Here is a 21,513-nt window from a genome sequence, read left to right as displayed (position 1 = left end):
AAAAACAACTCTGAAAATGAGCCTTCTTACTGCCAGATCTGCTCTTTGTCTATCTACTCACTTTGCTGCATGAAGTTTTCATTATTTCTTACTCCTCTTTGGCTCTGCAGGGTCAACTCAGCTGTGGGAGACAGATCTGGAGTCTCTGGAAGTTTGTGCATCTTCAGCAGAATTATTAACAGAGTTCTAGTTACAGAATCTCTATTATTGGAGATTATGCAAGAGCCAGAAAAATCCCAGGTCGTGTTTGCAGAGTTGGCAGATGATTAAAAAGGTGATTTTTATCTATCAGCTGAGTAAATTTGATACAGAGCAATTGAAACATACAAAAGAATCTCATTGTGACATTTTACAGTCACCTTTCAGAGCAGGTAATCATCACTGTTTTGCTAAAACTGAATTGCTTGACCCAGAGGAATCAATAGCGCTGCTTGATGCTGGGTACTTAATTTATAAAGTGTCTGTACGTACGTCAGCATTTTACCCAAGCAATCATTGCTAGGATCACAGCTGAGGACACAACTAGATTTTGGGTGTCATAACAGTCATGTTTTGATTCAGACAAATATTAATATAAGACTACAGAGTGTAAATTTAGCTTGAAATTAAGGGTGATGGTATTTTACTAGACAAATATAATCAAGTGTACTGTAAGTCGATTTCCTTTCCATAGAGCAATTTACATAAAACTCAATAAAGACAAGTGCCAAGCATTACACTTAGGATGGAAAAATCAAATGCACAACTACAAAATGGGGAATAACTGGCTAGGTGGTAGTGCTGCTGAAAAGGATCTGGGGGTTCTCGTGTATCATAATTTGAATATGGGTCAACATGTGATACAGTTGCAAAAAAGGCTAATATCATTCTGGGTTGTATTAACAGGAATGTTATATGGAAGACATGGGAGGTAATTGTCCCATTCTACTCAGCACTGGTGAGGCCTCAGCTGGAGTGCTGTGTCCCATTCTGGGTGCCACACCACACTTTAAGAAAGACGTGGATAAATTGGAGAGAGTCCAGGAGAGGGCAACACAAGGTTTAGAAAACCTTCTTTTATGAGGAAAAGTTTTTAAAAACTGGACATGTTTAGTCTTGAGAAAAGAAGACTGAGGGGAGGGGGGGACCTGATAACTCTTAACATATGTTTACGGGCTGTTAGAAAGAAGATGGTGATCAATCTTTCTCCAATGTCCACTGAGGAAGAAGTAATGAGCTTAATCTATAGCAAAGATGATCTAGGTTAGATATTCAGAAAAACTTGCTAACTCTGATTGTTAAGCTCTGGAACGGGCTTCCAAGGACGGTTGTGGAATCCCCATCACTGGAGGTTTTTAAGAACGGGTTAGACAAACACTTGTTAGGGATAGTCTCCGTTTACTTGGTCCTGACTCAGCACAAGGGGCTGGACTAGTTGACCTCTGAAAGTCCCTTCCAGCCCTACATTTCTAGAATAACCACACTAGACTTAATTCAGATTCTCGGATGCAACTGTATTGACTACATCAAAACGTTAAGAGCATGGTTGTGGTTGCTGTGCATTTTTTAGAATCTGCTAATAATCTTGTGTGCATTTCCAGTGTCATAGGTAAATGGGGTATCTTACAGATTCTATCATTAGACTAGGCAAGCTTTATTTTTCAAATGTATTGGTTAATGTAATAGTGAATCAACCACGGTTAAAAAATCAGTACAAACACAGAACTTACCTTACTACCACTTTGGATGTTTCAGGCTGAGTCATGCATTCAAATGGGATCTTTGTTTCCCATATACTACCCTGCAGCAGACTGGCCTGTTAATGGAAAGTAGCAATGAAACGTTAGCTGAATGAAGTACCTGCACCAGAGTTATGAAGGTAATGAAACAATGACTTCAACTTCCATAAAGGTTGACAATTGATGATTAATCTACTCCTACGTAATACATACGTAAGTAAGGAAGTACAAGCCACTGCTTAACCTCCCAAGTTCTTAAATGCTTTTCCTTTGAACAGTTTTAATTAGTTTTCCTTTAAACACAATTCTCCAGGGTGAAACTGGCCCAGAACAGTCAAATTCACACCACATCAATTATTCTTGCACCAGGGCTGATGATACAGTAGGGTAATCACTGCTTGTCTGCATAGTGAGTGAGCTGTAGCTCACGAAAGCTTATGATCAAATAAATTTGTTAGTCTCTAAGGTGCCACAAGTACTCCTTTTCTTTTTGCAAATACAGACTAACATGGCTGCTACTCTGAAACCTGTCTGCATAGTGTGTTTGTACCAATTCAATTACAGTAGAACCTCAGAGTTACAAACACCTCGGGAATGGGGGTTGTTCATAACTCTGAACAAAACAAAGTGGTGGTTCTTTCAAAAGTTTACAACTGAACACTGACTTCATCTAACTTTGGAATTTTACTATGCAGAAGAAAAATGCTGCTTTCCTTTATTTTTTTAGTAGTTTACTTTTAACACAGAACTGTGCTGTATTTACGTTTTGCGGGGGGTTTGTCTCTGCTGCTGCCTGATTCGTACTTCAAGTTCCAAATGAGGAGTGTGGTTGACCGGTCAGTTTGTGACAATGGTGAATCGTAACTCTGAGGTTCTACTGGATATCAATTTCAAAACTGACAGTTAAAAATTGGTACAACCCCTGCAGTATAAAGGTGCTTCTATTGGTAAAGTTTGCTACCTCTGTATAAGCACTTTTATTTTGGTATAACTCCATCTACACTAGGGAATTGCACAGACTTTTCACTGTACTGGTTTCTAAATGCATATAGTGAAATTGCTATCAACATCATGTGTAGATTACGAATAGAGGAAAATCTACTCGGCAAGTTACTCTTGGCTTTGCTTAATTTTTGGCCAGGTCGTTTCAGCCCCACGTTCTGGTGGCAGTGGTTTACACCAGCAATGTATCATCAGCTCACATACAGGCAGACTTCACAAAATGAGCTGTTCAGTAGCCTGGTATCGTGGCAACTAACTGATGCTCAGGTTTGGTTCAGCCAGGTGGTGTGGTAGGAAGTCAGCATTTTAAAATTCTCAACCCCTAGGATCTAAACAATAGCAATTATGTAAATATCTGTATTAACTTTAATGATCACTCAAAAAAAACACTACTGCTGCCTTAAGCATCACTGCTTTCTTCCATTCTCTCTGTCACACACAAACAACCCACTACATTGTTGTCTTATTATTTTGCTGGCTTTTTGCATGTTCGTGTCCTTGTTTACAAGGAAAATGACGTCTAAGACTAATTATAAACTGTGTTTTACAATTTCGGAGAGCTTACTTTTATACAGATTAACAAAAGAAGATTTTTAAAAAGTTTCAAAATATGCACTGGTGGGTCTGAACTTTCCGCTTTTCTCGGCTCAGCTGGATTTAACTGGTTTGGTTTTAAATGTTTCAGTGAATTAATGAGTTAGGCTGTTAATGCAAAACATTCATCCCACACAATGCCAAGTTCCTCAATTAGAAGATTAATTTGTGACCTTCTGCAAACCTTGCCCAGAAACGAAAAGTTAATGCACACCATAAGTAAATGTGGGAGCTATTATCTTACTGCTGGACTCCAGAAGGTGGTAAGACAACCACCGCATTCCCACCACAGACCTCCCAACAGTCCCCGGTTTCACAGGACTGTCCCGCTTCAACCCCAAAACCTCTTGTCCCAGCTGAAGGGAACATTTCCCACAATTAAGGCCACTGGTGGGGTGCAGTTTCCCTAGGGCCGCCATTTGAAAGAGCCCTCCAAACTGAGTGGCATTGTGACTTGGTGCTTGGCCCGGCTACCCCTCTGTCTTCATCTACAGAGAGGCAGATGGGACAAACCGGTGTGGGGTCGCATCCTGCTTTAGCCACTTGAAATGTTGAGAACTGTGGAGTTAAGGTTGTGACAATATGTACTAAAAAAAAAAAAAATACAAGTATCTTCTTTTTAGAGTACTGTGATTTGGATGCAGAAACTTGCTCTGAAATTTGACATAGCTCACTCTGAGCACAAATGTTCTGTTAAAAAAAAAAAATTAATGGTTTTCCTGATGCTTAATGGGCCTGTTAAGTACTTTCTAAATGACAGGCTTACTCTTTCTGTCTTAAGAACAGAAGTACTTGTGGCACCTTAGAGACCAACAAATTGATTAGAGCATAAGCTTTCGAAAGCTTATGCTCTAATAAATTTCTTAGTCTCTAAGGTGCCACAAGTCCACCTGTTCTTTTTGCGGATACAGACTAACACGGCTGCTACTCTGAAATCTTTCTGTCTTGTTCAAAACCAAACACACGATTGGTTCTTTAATAATAAATTAATAATAATAATATTAGTTTATTTTTAAACTAAAAATGTGCGGGTCCCTGATTCACATAGTATTATGAATATGTTTTTAAAGGAGGAAGGCTAGTTTTAAAGCAGGAAGAAGTTTACATTTAAGAAGCGTTTATGGTGTTCCTTCAACAAGCTACAGTATTTTATTCATAGATCCATATTTTACTTTGAAACAATCCCCAGGTGCGTCTCCCCAATATGTACCCATCAGTAATCATCACTATAAAATCACATTAAATAAAGGACTGCTGGGATCAGCCAGCAAACATTCCAACCTGGTGTATATCCAGACCTAATAGATAGGTTACCCAGGTGTTACTAAAATGAAATGTTTTATGGAAATACTACCACTTTGAGAAGCAAGTTTATCCAGGCATACCCACATCAGTTAAACACTGGCCTTTGGTCTCACAACATGCTCCAGAGGTGCACAGATAACCGGGCGTAACGGCTGTGTGTTACGGCTAACTATTTCAGTCCATCAAATAGAGACTGACCCCTTTACTTAGGCACTCCGTGGGACGAGAGAGGGAGCGCAAGTGCCACAGAGATGGCATCCCACATGCCGAGCAGCTGAGCGGGTTCCAGGATCTGTTCTCTACAGTTAGTCATTAACATTTGTTTTGCATTTGCAACCAGCCCATGATAAATCATGTAGGAGGTCACTAGTCAGATTAATTATCCTCCTCACTGCCAGTACACTCACCATTCAGTTGAGCGGGAGCAGGGCTGGTGAAGACTATTGAATTTCCAGACAGATAAATGATGGAAGGATAAAGTTAAGGCCTGGTCTAAACACAACAAGCTGCTCCAGTTTAACTCATCAGTTTTTAAACTCTGTAAAGCAGGCCTACAATAGATATGGAGAAGCATCAGAGTTAACACCCAGTGAGGTGAGTGGAGGCATTTCACACCTCAAGGGTGAGTCCTGAGACTTCCTGTTGTCTGTAGCCACAGGTGTGTGTGGTGGTGGTGGGGGGGGGAATCTCCTTTAGTTGAACCCGCATGGTTCTGTAGGTGCAGATGGAGAGGTGGGATTTGGTGAGCCTGGGAAGTGAATATGTACCACTCTTGAATATTTTAGCGCCTAGCTTCCTGCAAACCCTTTTCAAACCCTGAGATGAGTGGAAATCACCTGCTCCTGCACACTGGGCTGTGACGCCAGAGTAGCAGGTGACAGAATTCTTCCTTCTCTCCGAAGGCCCAGAGATAGAGCCAAGAATCTGGGCTTTCGGCAGTGCACGGTGGAAGACAACTCTGAATGGGATCACACTTGAAAAGTTATCTTCACAACCACAAGCACTAGACATATTGCTATTTTAGAGCTGAAGGTTCTGCAGAAACTGGTAGGCAAAACCACATGCACTGTCCAACTTAGCACAGGTATTGGACATTCTGTGTCAAGCCTTGTTTGGAATTCTGGATTATCTTTATCTAGGGCCTGTACCTGTTTGGCATCTACTATTAAGAGGGAAGCAAGGAGTGCGGAGGGAGAACCAGGTCAAGGCTGACATTGCTCTGCAACCGAGAGTCTATGCCCTGAGCACAGAGACCTGTAACATAAAGAGGTCAGAGAACATTTAATTCAAGATCTGTTTAATCCTCTGAGGGACAGCAAATTACATGAATATCTGATCAGCAACATTTCCTCTGACAAAGCATACCTACTTCATTGTGCTAACATCACATCCACCCAAGACAAACCATCAAGGCAATAACAGCTTGTTTGTATCTTCTTATCTTGCATTATAAACACACCCTAGGTTCTCCACGGTTTCAAGCAACATCACACAAGTCAACATTTGTGCTAAGGAATAAACAAACAATTTTTCTTTATGCCCAGTGTTCAGGGTGCTTTGTAATTTAAGCCTGGCTTTGAAAATGCACGTCCAGTTTACAGGCAGTGGAAAATGGTTGACTGAATCATCGTATTCATTATCTATTAGTTGGCAGAATAGAGTAGAATAGAGCTATTCTCATTTAGACAGGTTGAACAAAGCCATTCATTTACATTTTGGTCCATCTAAGCGCAACTGTATTTGGTCACGTAAAACAAGTGTTTAAGAGGAACCCTCTCTGTTACTGTGCAATCATTTTTGTTTACCCATTTCAAGCCACTTTTATTATTACGCCGTCATCAGCTTATGAACGGCAGTGTGTGACTGTGATCAGGTCCCTCCAAAAATGTCAACAACTTGTTAATGTCTTTTGTTAGTTGTGAAGAAACTTATACTCTGCATTAACACTGTGGATTATCTTCTGTTTTTCAGAGGAGCATGCAACCAAGAGAGACTACGGGCTAGAAAGAGGTAGCTGTAACAGAATGCAATTATAGTATAAAAATAGGTCACTGGAATAATATAACCTTTAGACTACTGGCAACATGCCACTGTTTGAGCCTGCCTGCCTGCCATATTTCCATAGAATGTCAGTATTAACAAAACAAAACAAGCATCCTCCACAAGTTTGCATGCTTCTGTTTGAACATTAATTTATTCACTCCTTTTATTTTTTTCCTCATTTGTATGAGCTAAGTACAGAATAAGTTAAATGCTATACACATTTCACATACCACTGGACCTCTTCAGAGAAGATCTATTGCACATGGGCTTCATTATAGGTTAGCTCATAATTGTTCTATCTTTGTAAGGCATGAGGAAGTCTGACAAGGCAGCAACACAGTCTATTAAAAGTGGCACCAGTACTCCAACAAGTGTGTGTTGGCACACTCATCAGTGCCCCAGAAGTTGATGAACACACCAAGACCTGTTTGTCAAAACAAGGTTGACTCCTAAGGTGATGGAAATGGGGACTGTTCTCAATAATCCCTGTACTGGAATTGTTAAGTATCCAGAATTCAAGAATACAAAATTTGATTGTAATACCATTGGTTCCCCAACCTTTTCATTCTACAAACCACTCCACATGAGAAATATTGTCCCATGGACTCGCCTCCATGCTCAACTCCAATCCCCACACTGTTCGATTCCCAGAACAGTTCATTCTGGGGAATACCAGGAAGGCTTCTAGAGATGACTAGTCAGCTAAGGACTATAGTCTGAGAACCACTGCCACCAGTGTGAGACACCAGATCATGTTTCTCGTACAGGTTCAAGAAATACATTAGTTCATCTACTTCCAGGCCATCACCTCTGGGAGCACTATCACTATGAATATCATTAAGTGGGCCGGTGCTATACAAAATAGTAGCTGAATGCTGCAAGATGCTAAAGCTTATCAATCCACCGAAGCTCTGATTTCTGTCACTGGAACTTACTGCACATGGCTTACTTTTGTTTGTATACCATAGAGTTGTATTTTAATCTAGGATAATACTGTATATCACTGTGCTCACAGCTTGCTTAATGTACAGGAATTTCTAGCCCAGGTTGCTTAGAGCTCATAATCAGGTATCAGAGCTTAATGGCTCACAAATAATTTGGTATGTAATATAATTTCAGCTTAGCAGAGCCAGCTCTCTCTATAATATCCTAGTAGTTTAATATTACTGCACAGTCCTATCTGTGAAAAAAGACACATTAAACCCAATGTTCTCCAACACATTTTCACTCACTGAGTGTACACCATACTCAACATTAGAACCACCACTCACCAAGCCAAGAGGAGGGCATCTAAACACTGATTTCTTGTCGGCTGGTAAAGAGCTCAGAAAGGATTTTTTCAGCTCTCAAAGAAGCATGTTGAGATCAGAATGATCTTCGTCATTTTCTGGATTTCTGGTAACATCACTTGGATCTTTTAAGAGGCAGAGAAAGGTTGGGCAGCAGATGCTGCGGAAGGCTGGTTGACCAATCATAGATGTAAGCACCGTAATGCCACTGAGCACATGAAGGTCATCAGTTTTGCTTTTTGACTCTGCTGTGCCTCTGTACAATAAGGACTCAACATGGTCAAAGTCTCCAGGCTCTACTGTAATATTAATGTCAAACAATACTGGGATCAACTTTTACTCTAGCAATGACTGCATTCAAGAAACATGCCAATGAAACCATGTTAGGACTGGCAGAGCCCTCCCACTAGGCCCCAACTCTGCTTCAGACATATGTTGATCACAAGCTGCCAAGTGGCTGCATAAGGCATGGAGGAGAGGTAATTCCAAGAAAGTCATTGTGCGGAACAAAGAATTATAAGGTCCAAATTTTTAAAGGGGAAGTACCAGGTTGTTACATTTAGTACTTAAGCATGCTACACAGAAACTGATGAGTTTACTTTCTGCAGTGCAAATTGTTCCCTAATACAGTTCTGTATCCCCTTCCCAAAAGTGTTTCTGGATTACTTTATTTATTTTGCACTTTTGAAATATGCCAGCACTAGCTTAGTATCCACTAGTATGTCCTAATTTACTGTTACTCTAGCTGAAAAGCCAACTGCAAACATTGAAGCTATGGATTTTTCTCCCCCAGAGCCTTGCTTAAAGAACACTCTTCTGTAGCTTCAATATGGTTGATCTCTTTTGCAGCTTTTTTTTTTTTTAAATAAATATGCTAGTTTGTAGCAATGTGTTTTCTGCTCACTGAACTGGGTCATTCTTTCAGTTGAACAAACTGTTCCATGTTGAGGAAGGAGTTGGCTGTATTTTAACAAAGGATTTTTCCCTTCTGACAGTGTGTTGCAAAAGACTCAAAGTCAGTTCAGAGCCAAGTTACAAAAGGTCAGACGAGGATAGTCAAGCAATGGGTGTCGTTCCTGTATGTCATAAGCCGGTAAAGGAAATGGGTGGGGAGAAAAATGCATGAAATTTTGACCTGAAATAATATGTCTAACTAGTTATCAATGCAGAATGGGCTTTTAACCAGAAATACACTTGTGGGCCTAAAAATGCACTGTTTCTATTTTAGAAGACCAGGTTTGTTAGAGGTTGAGGCAAATTAATGCCCATGTCTTCATAGTCACCCATCACTATGTGTGTGAATAAGACAGAGACAGACGGACTTTTAAGTTCTACTGGTAAAAAGAAAAGGCAGCCCTATGCTTTTTCCTGAAGCTATTTTAAAGTGCTATTGCTTTCGGTCAGCCAAATGAGCCTTCACAAGGCAAAAAATTCTCACTAGTTGCTATTCAAACAGCACAAAGCCTGAGGAAATAGCTTTTGTCACGGGAAGCCTGTGGAAGTTGTTGTGCTGAAACTACCGCAACACCCACAACTTGTGGGGAAGTTTGTGGAGCTGCACATTGTCCTGCATTGTATGCAGAGGCTCACCTGCATAGCTGCTCTACATGCCCAACTACCTCCAAATACACAGGTCAAACACAGAGGTTAACTGGAGCCTTGCATGGGCCATGAGGGTAAATTTCACCAGTGATGCAATGGCTTTTTTTTCAGTTGTGAATTATGGGTGGCCAAGTAATGGAAAAGCAACACTATGTGGGACACTGACAATGTGGGAGCTCAAAGGAAGGAACAAAGCTAATTTCCTACCTGCTTCATAATAATACAGATCTCTAGTGCCTAAACCTCAAGCACCTCTTGTACATTTTCTTCTGATTTCTAAGCCATTGTTAAGGAAAGCTGAAACTGATTTGCCCTCTCCTCCACTGAGCTCCTACATGGTAAGTGTCACAAATGAGATCACTGCTGGAGCAAATCAGGTGCAGTTTTCTGTCCATGTTCATTATTATTTATTATTTGTAGGAACCCTATTCATTGACCCATTGTGCTAGGTGCTGTGTAAATAAAATAAGACCACCATCCCTGGATTTCCATTTGTTATCAATGGAATCTGCATTGGCTGCTAGCAGTTAAGGTCTTAATGCGTAAGCAATTACAGGCCTGACAACAGCCCTGCGTGGTAAGGATTAGAGAGGAATCACTCACCACTGAAATGCTGCCACGTTTGGGGTGGAAAGTGGCAGGTGTTTAATAATGTTCAATAATGCTACACAATAGCTGAGGACAGGAAGTGAAGAATACTGCATCCAGCTTAAACTGTGGAGGGAAATTAGGGACATAGTGTAATTCTATAACTGTAATTTGGTCCCAATACCATGAATTAACATGCCTACTCTTAAAGGAGTGCCAGGGGAGTTTTGTTGAGTGTCTTAAATGGTCAAGATCCTGAACTTGAGACTCAGATGAATGAAAACTTCAGTAGGATAGGGCCAGGTTTTCAAGTGCTCAATTGGAACTACATTTTCAAATAAGCTCCGCTTCCATTTAAGCACCTGACTAAGGGCTGGATTTCTAAAAGTGCTTGGCATCCAGCTGTTCCCATTGCAACACATAAGGTCACATGATCTAAAGATCTCGGCACCCAAAAGGCTAAGCAATTTTCAAATCTGGCCATTTATTCAGGTGTCGAAATGGGAGCTCAGCACTTTGGGGAAATCTGGCCCCAATTGGGACTGCTGAATTTTTTGGAACATCTTGCCTACATTGTCTAACATTAGGTTGTTGCATTGGTTCATCACTGACTCGCTGAAGAGTGCCACTCTCTGAATCACCCACACCATTTCCTGCAACACCCATGTGGACCTTTGAGATCTCTCGTTCATGATTGACTTGGCCAGATTCTACTTTCTGTGCTTGTCGTCCCAACAGATCTCACAAGAACATATGATGGCCTCGCTGAAGACCAATCACTAATTATTCTGACTTTATACCCTAATCAATTGACAGTGGATTTTTTAATTGGGACAGCATTCAAGAGAAACTAGACTGTGAATGTTTTCTACCTCTTTAACAGTGAGCCTATATTTATTTGAAAGTTGATATTAAGGAGCAGATGGATCTAGATTTTCATTTGAAATTCCAACAGGTGAAACCTTGGATCCAGCAGCACTGGAGCCAAGAGGATTTTCTGCTTCACTTTTCTTTTGAAAACTGTTTCTCATTTAAAATATATTTGTTGATCCACTGTAATTTGGATAGTACACTGTGGATAGAACAGAGCTTGAGAATTATTGACACTGTGAACCTTGCTTGACACAGTTCCATTCTTTCTCTGGCAGTTTAGAATGGCACTTTGAATGTATTATCCTTACACAGAAGATTCAATTATTTTTTATTAAGATCTCTCTCTCTCCTAGAGATCAGCTGTGAGATAAAAGCAGTCCAATTATTTGCTGCTTGAAATGAAAAAAATTTCCTTAATATCAAGACATTTCAGTTAGTTGAAAGTAGTAGGCATCCTTCAGTCTTGAGAGACCATGGGGATGTGCCCCTAAGAGGTAAAGAATTTACTCAGTTGGTTTTCTGGCAGCCGCGAATATGGCTGAAGAGATCCACTTGAGAGAGTCAATCTCTGCCATATCTGTCACATTTAAAGGCGATATTTCGACCCTTTAGGCTCTGTTTTCTGTGAGCTCTTTTCTCCTCTGCTAAGCTGGACGGCTTCCTCTTGTAACTCCGGAGACCTTTGTTAAGCTCGTTTCCAATGACTGCAGTCCTGAGTGAGATCTTCCCAGTTGTCCACATACATTTCTTTGAGGTCTCGCTTGCACAAATCCTTGAAACGCAATTTTGGGCATCCTTTGGGTTGTTTTCCAGATGCCAGTTCACCATAGAGAATATTCTTTGAGGTGCGCCCATCATCCATTTGGCACACATGCCCAAGCCAGCGGAGGCGTCTCTGTCTGAGGAGTGTTTGTATACTGGCCCGCTTGAACACCTCAGTGTTGGTGACTCTGTCCCGCCAGGAGATTCCAAAGATTTGACCAAGGCAATACATAGGAAAGCTGTTGAGCCTCTTTTCCTGATGAGACGATAAGGTCCATGTCTCGCTCCCATACAAAAGGTTTCAGAGTAGCAGCCGTGTTAGTCTGTATTCGCAAAAAGAAAAGCAGTACTTCTCTAAGGTGCCACAAGTACTGCTTTTCTTTTTCCCATACAAAAGTGTGCTGATAACACATGCACGATACACACAGATCTTTGTGAGTTCTGTCAGTTTTGTTGTTTTGCCATACCCTCTGGCTCAGTCTAGATCTTGTTGTGGCGGCTTTTCTGATCCGGATGTTGAGTCAGGTCAGGCTATGCCTGATACCGTAATGAGAGTAGATGGTACAACCTGTGGGTCATCAAACCCACTGCCTTGTGGGTAGACCGGGACGGTGTAAGGCTAAAGGAGCAACCCCTGACAGAAAAGCCCCACTGTCTTGTAGTTTAAAGGAACTATGCAAATTGCACTGTCTTTCTCATCACCCCAGATGATGTGATAGGCCTCTTCCATGTGTAACTGCTAGGATTTCACCTCATCTAAAAATGACTTAGCAGGAAATCAGAGAGACTAAGCAGAACAATTTCTGAAAGCCAAGGAAAGCAGGACTCCTGCCCTAGTATTCTCTAATGCCTAGCTACTGTGGGTTGATATGGCCAGTAACGGTGGGGGGGGGGGAGGGTTAGCCCCTCTGGCTTCACAATCCTTTAATATTAAATATTTAGCCCATTTCAAGTAATTTCCAAACAAAACTCTACCAAGGGTGCTTTCAGCTCCTATGTACAGTCCTTGCCAGGGGGTTTTCTATGGCCTGTCTGAAGAAAACCGTACAGTGGAGAGGGTCTTCCTTACTGACTGTTATGAACAGCAGTAAGTAAAGACGAACAAGCTAAAGTAGATGTTTTACTGGCTGGTTTGCAACCTTCACAATGTGGGGGTATGGGAGACCACTCCCTATGGCTTGTTCAATATTTGAGCTCTCTGTTGAGATTCAGCTGGTGGTGTTCCTTTCTGTAAGGACAGGAGCTCACTAAGCCATTCAATAGCTGTTTGATGGAAATATCTTTTGGTAGCTACATGGGGTGGATGAGGGAGACTTTAAAGAGCTGTGACAGCCCATTTAAAAGGGTTTTGTTTTTCCGAATAGAGGTCTCCCTGTAAACCTTACTTCAAACTATTGATGTAGTAATTAAACCTGTGGATCAGGATAATGCCTTTAATATGGAGAATTTCATTTTAAGAATTCCAGGCACGCTGGAAGAATTGCTTCCCAGTCACTGATTAGTATGCACACCCGTGAACTGCCAACAATCTACTAACCTCCACTTTGTATTCAAAGCTTTATACAATAGAGTATGTTATTTTAATACCTTTCAGACACCAGTTTGGGGATCTTAGAGTGCAATTTGAAAGAATTATAATACAAATAACACCATATTATCCAATTTTGCTATATCTCTGAATATGTTTAAGGTATTAAATGGCGTTAATATTACAATTTCCTCTTCCACTAGTGACACACATTCAAAGCTCCAAGTCAAATCTTAATATGACCTGGCAAAACCAAAAATGTAGGAAAAAGTAAAAAGGAAATTACTATCATTATGCAAGTCAAAATTCCTAGAATTTCTATGAAGTTACACATTACAGACTGGATTCATCATGTTAAAACAACTCCTGAAGAGGAATTAAGTATTGCCCAATTACTGTCAGATTTTACAGAATCTAGTTTCAGGGGTTTTTCTATACGTTTCAAAACTAATGTACAAATTGCCATTAAATTATGGAAATACCAGGATTTTTTTTTTACATTTACCTGAATGCAAAGGTAAATCTATAAAATTACCTTTAAAGAAAAAAAGAGTAAACACTTTATATCAATATATCTAAAAGTATATCCTAAACTAGTTTACTTCTCTCCTTTACATCTCATTCTTTACCCCTGTATGAAAAAATGATGTTTACTCACCTGTAACCAGAGGGATATTTTTGTTGTTGTTTTTTTTAAGATAACCTCTTAGCATTCCCACTCTTGGGATGCACCAATCCTGCAGGTTGGCAGGTGCCTTGATCTGACAACTAGGCCCACACAGAAGCCACTTGACAAAGAAATAAGGGTTACTTACCTGTAACTGCAGTTCTCTGAGATGTGCCTTTGTGTATTCCCACGTGTGGGCCCAAGGTGCCTGCTGAACTGCACTGACCCAAGAGTGGGAATGTGCAGAGGCCATTCGAACAAGAACCAAAGTTTTCCATCAACTCTCTGCTAGGCAGGTGAAATCTGCATCAGTCACAGGTTTTACTTCCTTTGAATCTTTTGTGGAAGGGTATGTAGTAACTTATATTTTGGCTACAATGTAATTTACAAAGTCTATCCAGTAATTTCATCTTTCAGAAGGCCAGATGAATCATTTTAAGACAGAATCAAGAAATTATCTGGGTCCACAATATGCCTGGAATCCTTGTCCCTCTAGAGCAGTGGTTCCCAAACTTGGTTCACGGCTTGTTCAGGGTAAGCCCCTGGCGGGCCACGAGATGCTTTGTTTACCTGGAGCGTCCACAGGTACAGCAACTTGCAGCTCCCAGTAGCTGTGGTTAGCCGTTCCTGGCCAATGGGAACTGCAGGAAACGGTGGCCAACTTTGGGAACCATTTCTCCAGAGAGAAAACTAATTAGTCTGCTAATAGTTGCGGTTATCTACCCAAATCAGATGTCCTGAAAGGTCACTTGCAAAGGCATGTGGGAGGATAGAAGTAGAGAATGGGTTTATCCCAATTTTGTTTTTTTATGATGCATAAAGAAGGCCTGAATGCTGGGTTTTACTGAAAGTCTATTTCCCTGATTGTCTGTAGTGGTGGTGTTGGTCCCAGGATATAAGAGACACAAGATAGCTGAGGTAATATCTTTTATTGGACCAACTTCTGTTGGGGGAAGAGACAAGCTTTTGAGCAGATTATTTTGTAAATTAGACTAGATTGACTGAAGAACTAGTAGGCCTATGACAATGTCACCAGTAGGAAGGAAGTGAACCTCAAGTGCACGGGTGGCCAACCTGTGGCTCCGGAGCCGCATGTGGCTCTTCAGAGGTTAATATGCGGCTCCTTGCCTAGGCGCTGACTCCAGGGCTGGAGCTACAGATGCTAACTTTCCAATGTGCGGGGGGGTGCTCACTGCTCAACACCCTGCTCTGCCCCAGGCCCTGTCCCCATTCCACCCCTTCTCCCAAGGTCCCTGCCCCTTCCCCCAAGCCTGCCTTGCCCTCACTCCTCCCCCTTCCCCACAGAGCCTCCTGTGCACGTGAAACAGCTGATTGCGGCAGGCAGAAGGCGCTGTGGGGCTGGAGCTGATGGGGGGCTGCTGATGTATTACTGTGGCTCTTTGGCAATATACATTGGTAAATTCAGGCTCAGGTTGGCCACCCCTGCTCAAGTGAGAGAGGAATGGATTTTTCTTGACTGTTTAAACTTTTGATTTGTTTTGGTCTTATAATAACCTATTTAACTAAAATCCGGGGGAGAAAAACTCTATTAGGAGTCCCACATTCCATACCCTTCAATTAAGAGTTGAAAAGGAATTATTCCTCATTTATACCACTGTAAGCAAGAGGCCAACCTGGCCACGTTTCTTCTCATCTGATGTAACTAAGGTATTAGCTCGTCTCTCTTCATTTTAGATTATCCCTTCAGCTCATGGCAGGCCATAAGACTATCCCTTATTTCTCCAGAATGCAGTGAGGCTACCATTCATTGAGCCAGTCTAAATCACTCCATGTTATCAATCGTGCGTATGATGCAGTACAGATGATTTGTTGTGTTTCGCTTAATTGACAGCTAACAGCATGATAAACTAAACTCCAGCAGGATTCTGCATAGGAGAGCATGCTGGAAAAGTGCGTATGTAGTGTCAGCAAGCAGCCCACAAAATAAAGGAATTCAAAAAACTGGTAATGGACTTATGGAGCCTTTCTTCTCCAGGTCACCAGTTCAAATCCAACCCAGGTTAGCCAAAATCAAAGGAGAAACCTACGGGAAGGGAGTTGGTGATCTAAGTCTGATGCCTAGTATACATTTGTCCACTACTGCATGAAACCCGTCACAGTTACAGTTGTCAGTCATAGGCTATGTCTACACTGTCCATCTTACAATGGCGCAGCTGTGCCGTTGTAAGGTGTGATGTGTAGCTGCTCTTTATTGTCAGGAGAGAGCTCTCCTGGCGACAAAATAAAACCATCTCCAACAAGAGGCGGTAGCTTCATCGCCAGGAGCGTGGCTCCCACCGCCAAAGCACTGTCCACACAGGAATTTTTTGTCATTAAAACTTTTGTCGTTCAGGGGGATGTTTTTTCACACCCCCTGAGTGACAAAAGTGATAGTGTAGATATAGCCTTAGAAAGAGGCCAAGGTGCTGTGGTATTAACTAGCATGACAGCACAGGGAAAGCTTACTGCTGCTGCCCATCCTGTGAATAAGGAACGCACGGCAGTCTCCATGGCTAAGAATCCACCACTTTAACCTGCGCTAAATGAATGAGAGAGAGAGAGATGGTAACAATGTAAATAAAACAGGGTGTTACTAAGGTTTGCAAGGACAGGTTACATTCCCAATTATGCTGTCACAACCTAACTATGCTAATATTTTATTCTAAATCTGCTTCAAGTCTAAAACCCTGAAGTATAAAATTATTTAGCTACTGGCAGATTTGCTGAGCTGCCAAAATCCACTCAGCGTCTGGGGCAGAGGGAGGAAAAACCAATCCAAGCAGTTGCTTTCTTCTAGTTTGAAGAGGCAAGAAGAGAGCGTGGAAGCATCTTAATGAAACAGCACCAAAGCGACAGCCTGTCAAGTGAGATAAAGCACAGGAGGGTAAGAATTCCTCTCTATACAGAAGCCTGCAATGGGGTTGCTGTAATCACCTGTAGGGAAAAGATTAAGTGGATGCATGTCTACAGTATCAGGGGGGAGTGGGGCGGGAGAAATAGCAAGTCTGCAGGGCTCATCTCTGATCAACTCAAACACTCAAGATAGTTTCAATTCATAGTAAAGCTCTTCAGTGTAATACTATTAAAATCAACCAGGCAAATCCTAAATCAAGCAGATCAGTCAAGTGGCCAATGTGAGGCAGGATAGCCAAGATCATCATAGAAGAGAGAAGCTTCCAGCAAGACTTCATTTAATGCATAATCTTGTAAACACCACCTTGCTTTGGTAATTGGAAAGTAGCTCGAGATATTCTGCCTCCAAAATCCCTATACCCAGGGTAATTCGCAGAGCCCTGAGGCAATCTGCTTCTACACTGAAAGGATTTGGGAGTCACTAGCCGCAAGCCTCTAAATTTAGAGCCTTCTGCTCTATTCTGTAACTGTCATCCCCTTCCCCACCCCCATGCTAAAGCTGGACAAATCTATCTCAGCAGCATTCTGAAACTGCCAAGTATGATTGGTGAAGTGGACACCCTGATCTTCATCTCTTTGATTATAGAAGTTTCTGTTCTAAGCAATGGGATCACAAAATCCCTGGGCAGACTAGCTGGAAAGAGATTTCATTTCCCAGCACTGAAAAAGTTTAGTTGTCCCAAGTCTGTGCCTTACTTTCAATTGCTTTTATCATTTTAAGATACAGTAAACATCAGTTCACTTACAGCCAATGCAGACTGTGCAAAGACATGCAAAACCAGCAAAGTAAGGAGGCATCTATGTTAGAGAAATTGTTGGCAGTTTCCCTTTTGTTTTCAAGGCAATTTCCACTAACCACTCCCACCCCACTTTCAGTCAACTTTTAGGCCCGATCTACACTACCGAGTTAGGTCAATGTAAGAAAAATAATTTTTCTAGGAACTCTCCTTGCATGGCATCCGCCATGTGATTTTGGATGCTCTCATTCAGAGGTGAAGTGGCCTTAGTTCACCATAGCTAAGTCTTTCTTAAAGGCCTCTTCGCTTCTGAATGAGAGCAAAAGCACCATAGGAAAGCAGCAGAATAAACCCCAGAAAGAATATGCTTTGTGCAGGTAAGTGCAGGAGAGAGCATCATTTCACAAAGGTATTTCTCCTGCCATTTGCAATCTACTTAAAGGCCACTCAGGGGTCCAGCCACCAAATTTAAAACTTAAGGAGGAGTCTAATAAACTGCCAAATGCTTCTCCATTTGAGTATGTGGGGCATTCAGCAAATTTTGCTATGGGTATGTGTAGTGGGTCTGGATGGTAGGAGGGTAGACGATTTACAAGTCATCTTCAAAATGATTCAAATTCCTCCACATAATTTTTCCAGTGAGAATAGAATAGAGCTATACAAAAAAACAAAAGCCTTAATGCTCCTCACATACACACTCCCTTCAACAAGTTTTGGCCCAAAGAAGCATCCTTTGCCTTCCATCTAAGGTATTTATATGGCACCTGTTACCATATCATCTGAGCGCCTCGCAATTTGAAATGTAGTTGTTATTCTTACCAGGGCAGTGCTATTATCCCTGTTTCACAGATGGGGAACTGAGGCACAGAGAGCCTAAGTGACTCGGCCAAGGTCACATGGGAAGTCTATGGCACAGCAGACAACTGAACCCAGGCCTCCCAAGTTCCCTAGAGAATGGATCTTCCTTCTGAGAGAAATATCAGAGGGAATTATATTCATCCTCAGTTTCCACATCAAAGCACTAAGTAACAAAAGGATATCCCAAACTATACAGGCATAGACTAAATTATCAGAATTTTTCTCCTGTCCAACCTAATGTGCCAGTAACGGTGTTTTAGTCAAAATGTTGGGTGACAATATGAACAACTCCTTTGGTACAGCAGACAGAAGAAATGCAAAAGCATTATGTGCAGGGGTACTGGAACAATTTGTGTAATGGGGTGCTGAGAGACATTGAACCAAATTGTAAACCCTGTACAGACGGAAACCACTTCAAGCCCAGGGGTGCGGCAGCACTCCTAGTTCCAGCTCCTATGAGCATTTGTAAAACTTCAGATCATGGTGGGAGATGAGCAGGGTATTGTTTTGTTTTGGAGGGTTGCCTCTTCTAAGCAAGAACATGATAGAACAGTTCATAAATTTAATCTTGGGATTATATCTTAATTTATAAATATGTACATTCAGAGAAGCACTAAAGAGAATATGACTATGTCAATAGCAGGCCAGACTTCAATAACTGTGCATTTCACTGGCCATTTGCACATACCTTTATCTTGAATGTACGCAAAACTATGGTATTGACAAGCACAAACTACGTGTGTAAACATACTAACAGAGTTGTGGGGAAAAAAAGCTTGATAAATACATTTTATTCTTGACCTTTTAGCCCCTAAAGGAAGTTTGTCTGTAAGCTGGAACTACTGAGTTACGAAGAAGCAAGCACTAAGGCTCCAAATGGTACCCTTTTCCATTCATGGAAATTAGAGATGGAAACCTCTAATAAAAGGCTGCTGACTACAAAGGGACATTACAAACTCAGGAAGGATCTTCAGACCTCCTGTATGGTGGATGAGTTGCAACAGATGACATTGGGTGTTTAAAAAAAGTCACAACAGCTGAAGATGAACCAACCATTTCTGCGAACATCTTTAGGATACAGGTAATTTTGTAAATGATAGAAAATATTGCTGGGCAATAGATTTAGAAAAAACCCATATAAGACATCATTGTGTATTAGCATAATATAGGATACATGGTGAAAAGTCAAAATAACCAAGTTGGGTCTTGCCAAGAAACTTCTGCAGTGCTTAAACCGCCAGTGACCTAGCATTTTACTAATTATTTTTTTCATGTTTTGCATAAGCTATTTAATTTGTCAGCTTGCTACTACCCACGTATCTCAAGCAGATGTTTCAAAAGGTAACTGAAATGTCTGCTTTTGGTGGTGTGCATTGCAAGGGAAATCTCACCTGTGTTGCTAGTTGGGAAAACCCTGGAGTATGTATAAGCTTGAGGACAGACAAAAAGAGGAAAATACTGAACACCTTGTGGTCCGTTCTGGGAAGAGCTTTGCAGTTTTAAGGGGTGGTTCTGGCCACCTGTTTGACAGGTGATGAATTTATTCTGCATTGTTTCAATCCCATCACCTTTTTAAAGGTCACCAAGATTAATTATTATTTTTTAGAAAAAGCAAAATGTAGTCTCCAATAAGATTGTATTTTTAAAAATGGTTTTCTTTTCTAGTTGATAAGTGTGTGGCCGGTGCATTCTCACCCACAGCAAAATGCTGGTTCTGTCCTTTATTCCTGGCAAAACACCATTCCAATGCAGCTGCCTAACTAACAGAATACTGGTAATTTTGGTTAGCAGCCTAATAGGTATAATGGCAGTCTCTGATCCACTTATGTGTCATGCATCCTCACAAATGAAGTATGCTGTCACTCTTACTCATTTCCCCCCATTCCAGCTGAAGAGCAAATTCAGTGTTTCAGGCAGAGCAGCCTTAGTCAGGGCTTTCAGTCCGAGGATCCAAATATACACTGTGAAAGTATCACAGGATTTGAACGTCAGATATCATATTCTAATTCTGACCCCACAGTTTGATAAGGATGAATATAGGTCATCCCATCACAAGAGCTAGCTCAACAACTTCCACAGATATGCCTCAAATGGGGCATGAGTAATCCGACGGAACCGGTACCCACAGGCCTACTACTACATTGCCTGGGGCCAAGCTGTAAGATGTAGCACTAGAAAAGAAACCCAAAAGCAAATGTTACCCACTCCCCCTTATTATTTCTGTTACAGTAGCAGCTAGAAGACCAGGGCTGCATTGTGCTAGGTGCTGTATAGACACAGTGTGAGAGCCAATCCTTCTCCCAAAGAACCTACACTATATATAGACAAGACTGATGGGAGTGGGGAAGGAGAAGAAAAAGAGGGATGAAGTCACTTGACAAGATCACAAAGCAGAGTCAGTGACAGAATTAGAACCCACATCTCCCGACTCCCAATCCAACAGCCCATCTATTAGACCACACTACCTCTCACTTCCTATTAATTTCCCTGTAGGTTACAACATAATAATGGCTTTTAAATACTTCAGTTTCAGCTCAGGCATCACTTTGCTTGTGCACAGGCATCATCACGCTGAACAATCCCATTCTGTTAATACACCCCTCTGGAATGTTTGGCCCTTTAAAATGGGCAGGTCTAACCAGCAATGCTGGCCACACCAGTGGGTGGCCCAATATGAGAAATCAGATTAACAGTAGAGGAAGCACAATTAAAAGAAATGGAATGCATATCCAAGTCCAGCTCAGTTCCCTTCACTTGTTAATACAGGTGTTGGAAGTAGAGACTAAGCAAGACTGCCAAACTGAATTTTATCCTAAATTATTATTTTCTAGTTCGAGTTATCTCAGAGCCAAGCTATGCACTTTTAAACTCTATTCCTAGGAACAGGTGTTGAGAACTATGGTTCGCCCAATATGTTTTCCCATGACTTCAATAAATCCTGCAAACATTGTGGGCTTTGTGCACAGAGACTATTTAAATCTAGGGTGGGGAAGAATTAGCTCATACAAAACACAAATAAACATGTTTCGCATTT

At 41.4% G+C, this 21,513-nt stretch overlaps 1 protein-coding gene across 2 annotated transcripts in view; it reads right to left on the bottom strand.

Moving 5' to 3' along the window:
• Window positions 1-21,513, bottom strand: part of ZHX3 (zinc fingers and homeoboxes 3) — a 64,454-nt gene that overhangs the window by 10,487 nt on the left and 32,454 nt on the right. For both annotated transcript variants that reach the window (XM_038370121.2, XM_043495491.1), the window contains exon 3: window positions 1,710-1,795. The gene's annotated coding sequence lies outside the window, so the exon portion shown is untranslated. The remainder of the gene's footprint in view (window positions 1-1,709; window positions 1,796-21,513) is intronic.

This window comes from Dermochelys coriacea, chromosome 13, assembly GCF_009764565.3.
Source record: "Dermochelys coriacea isolate rDerCor1 chromosome 13, rDerCor1.pri.v4, whole genome shotgun sequence".
Classification (NCBI taxonomy): Eukaryota; Metazoa; Chordata; order Testudines; family Dermochelyidae; genus Dermochelys; species Dermochelys coriacea.
The sequence above is the reverse complement of the archived record's forward strand: the minus strand, read 5'-3'. Positions and strand labels throughout refer to the sequence as shown.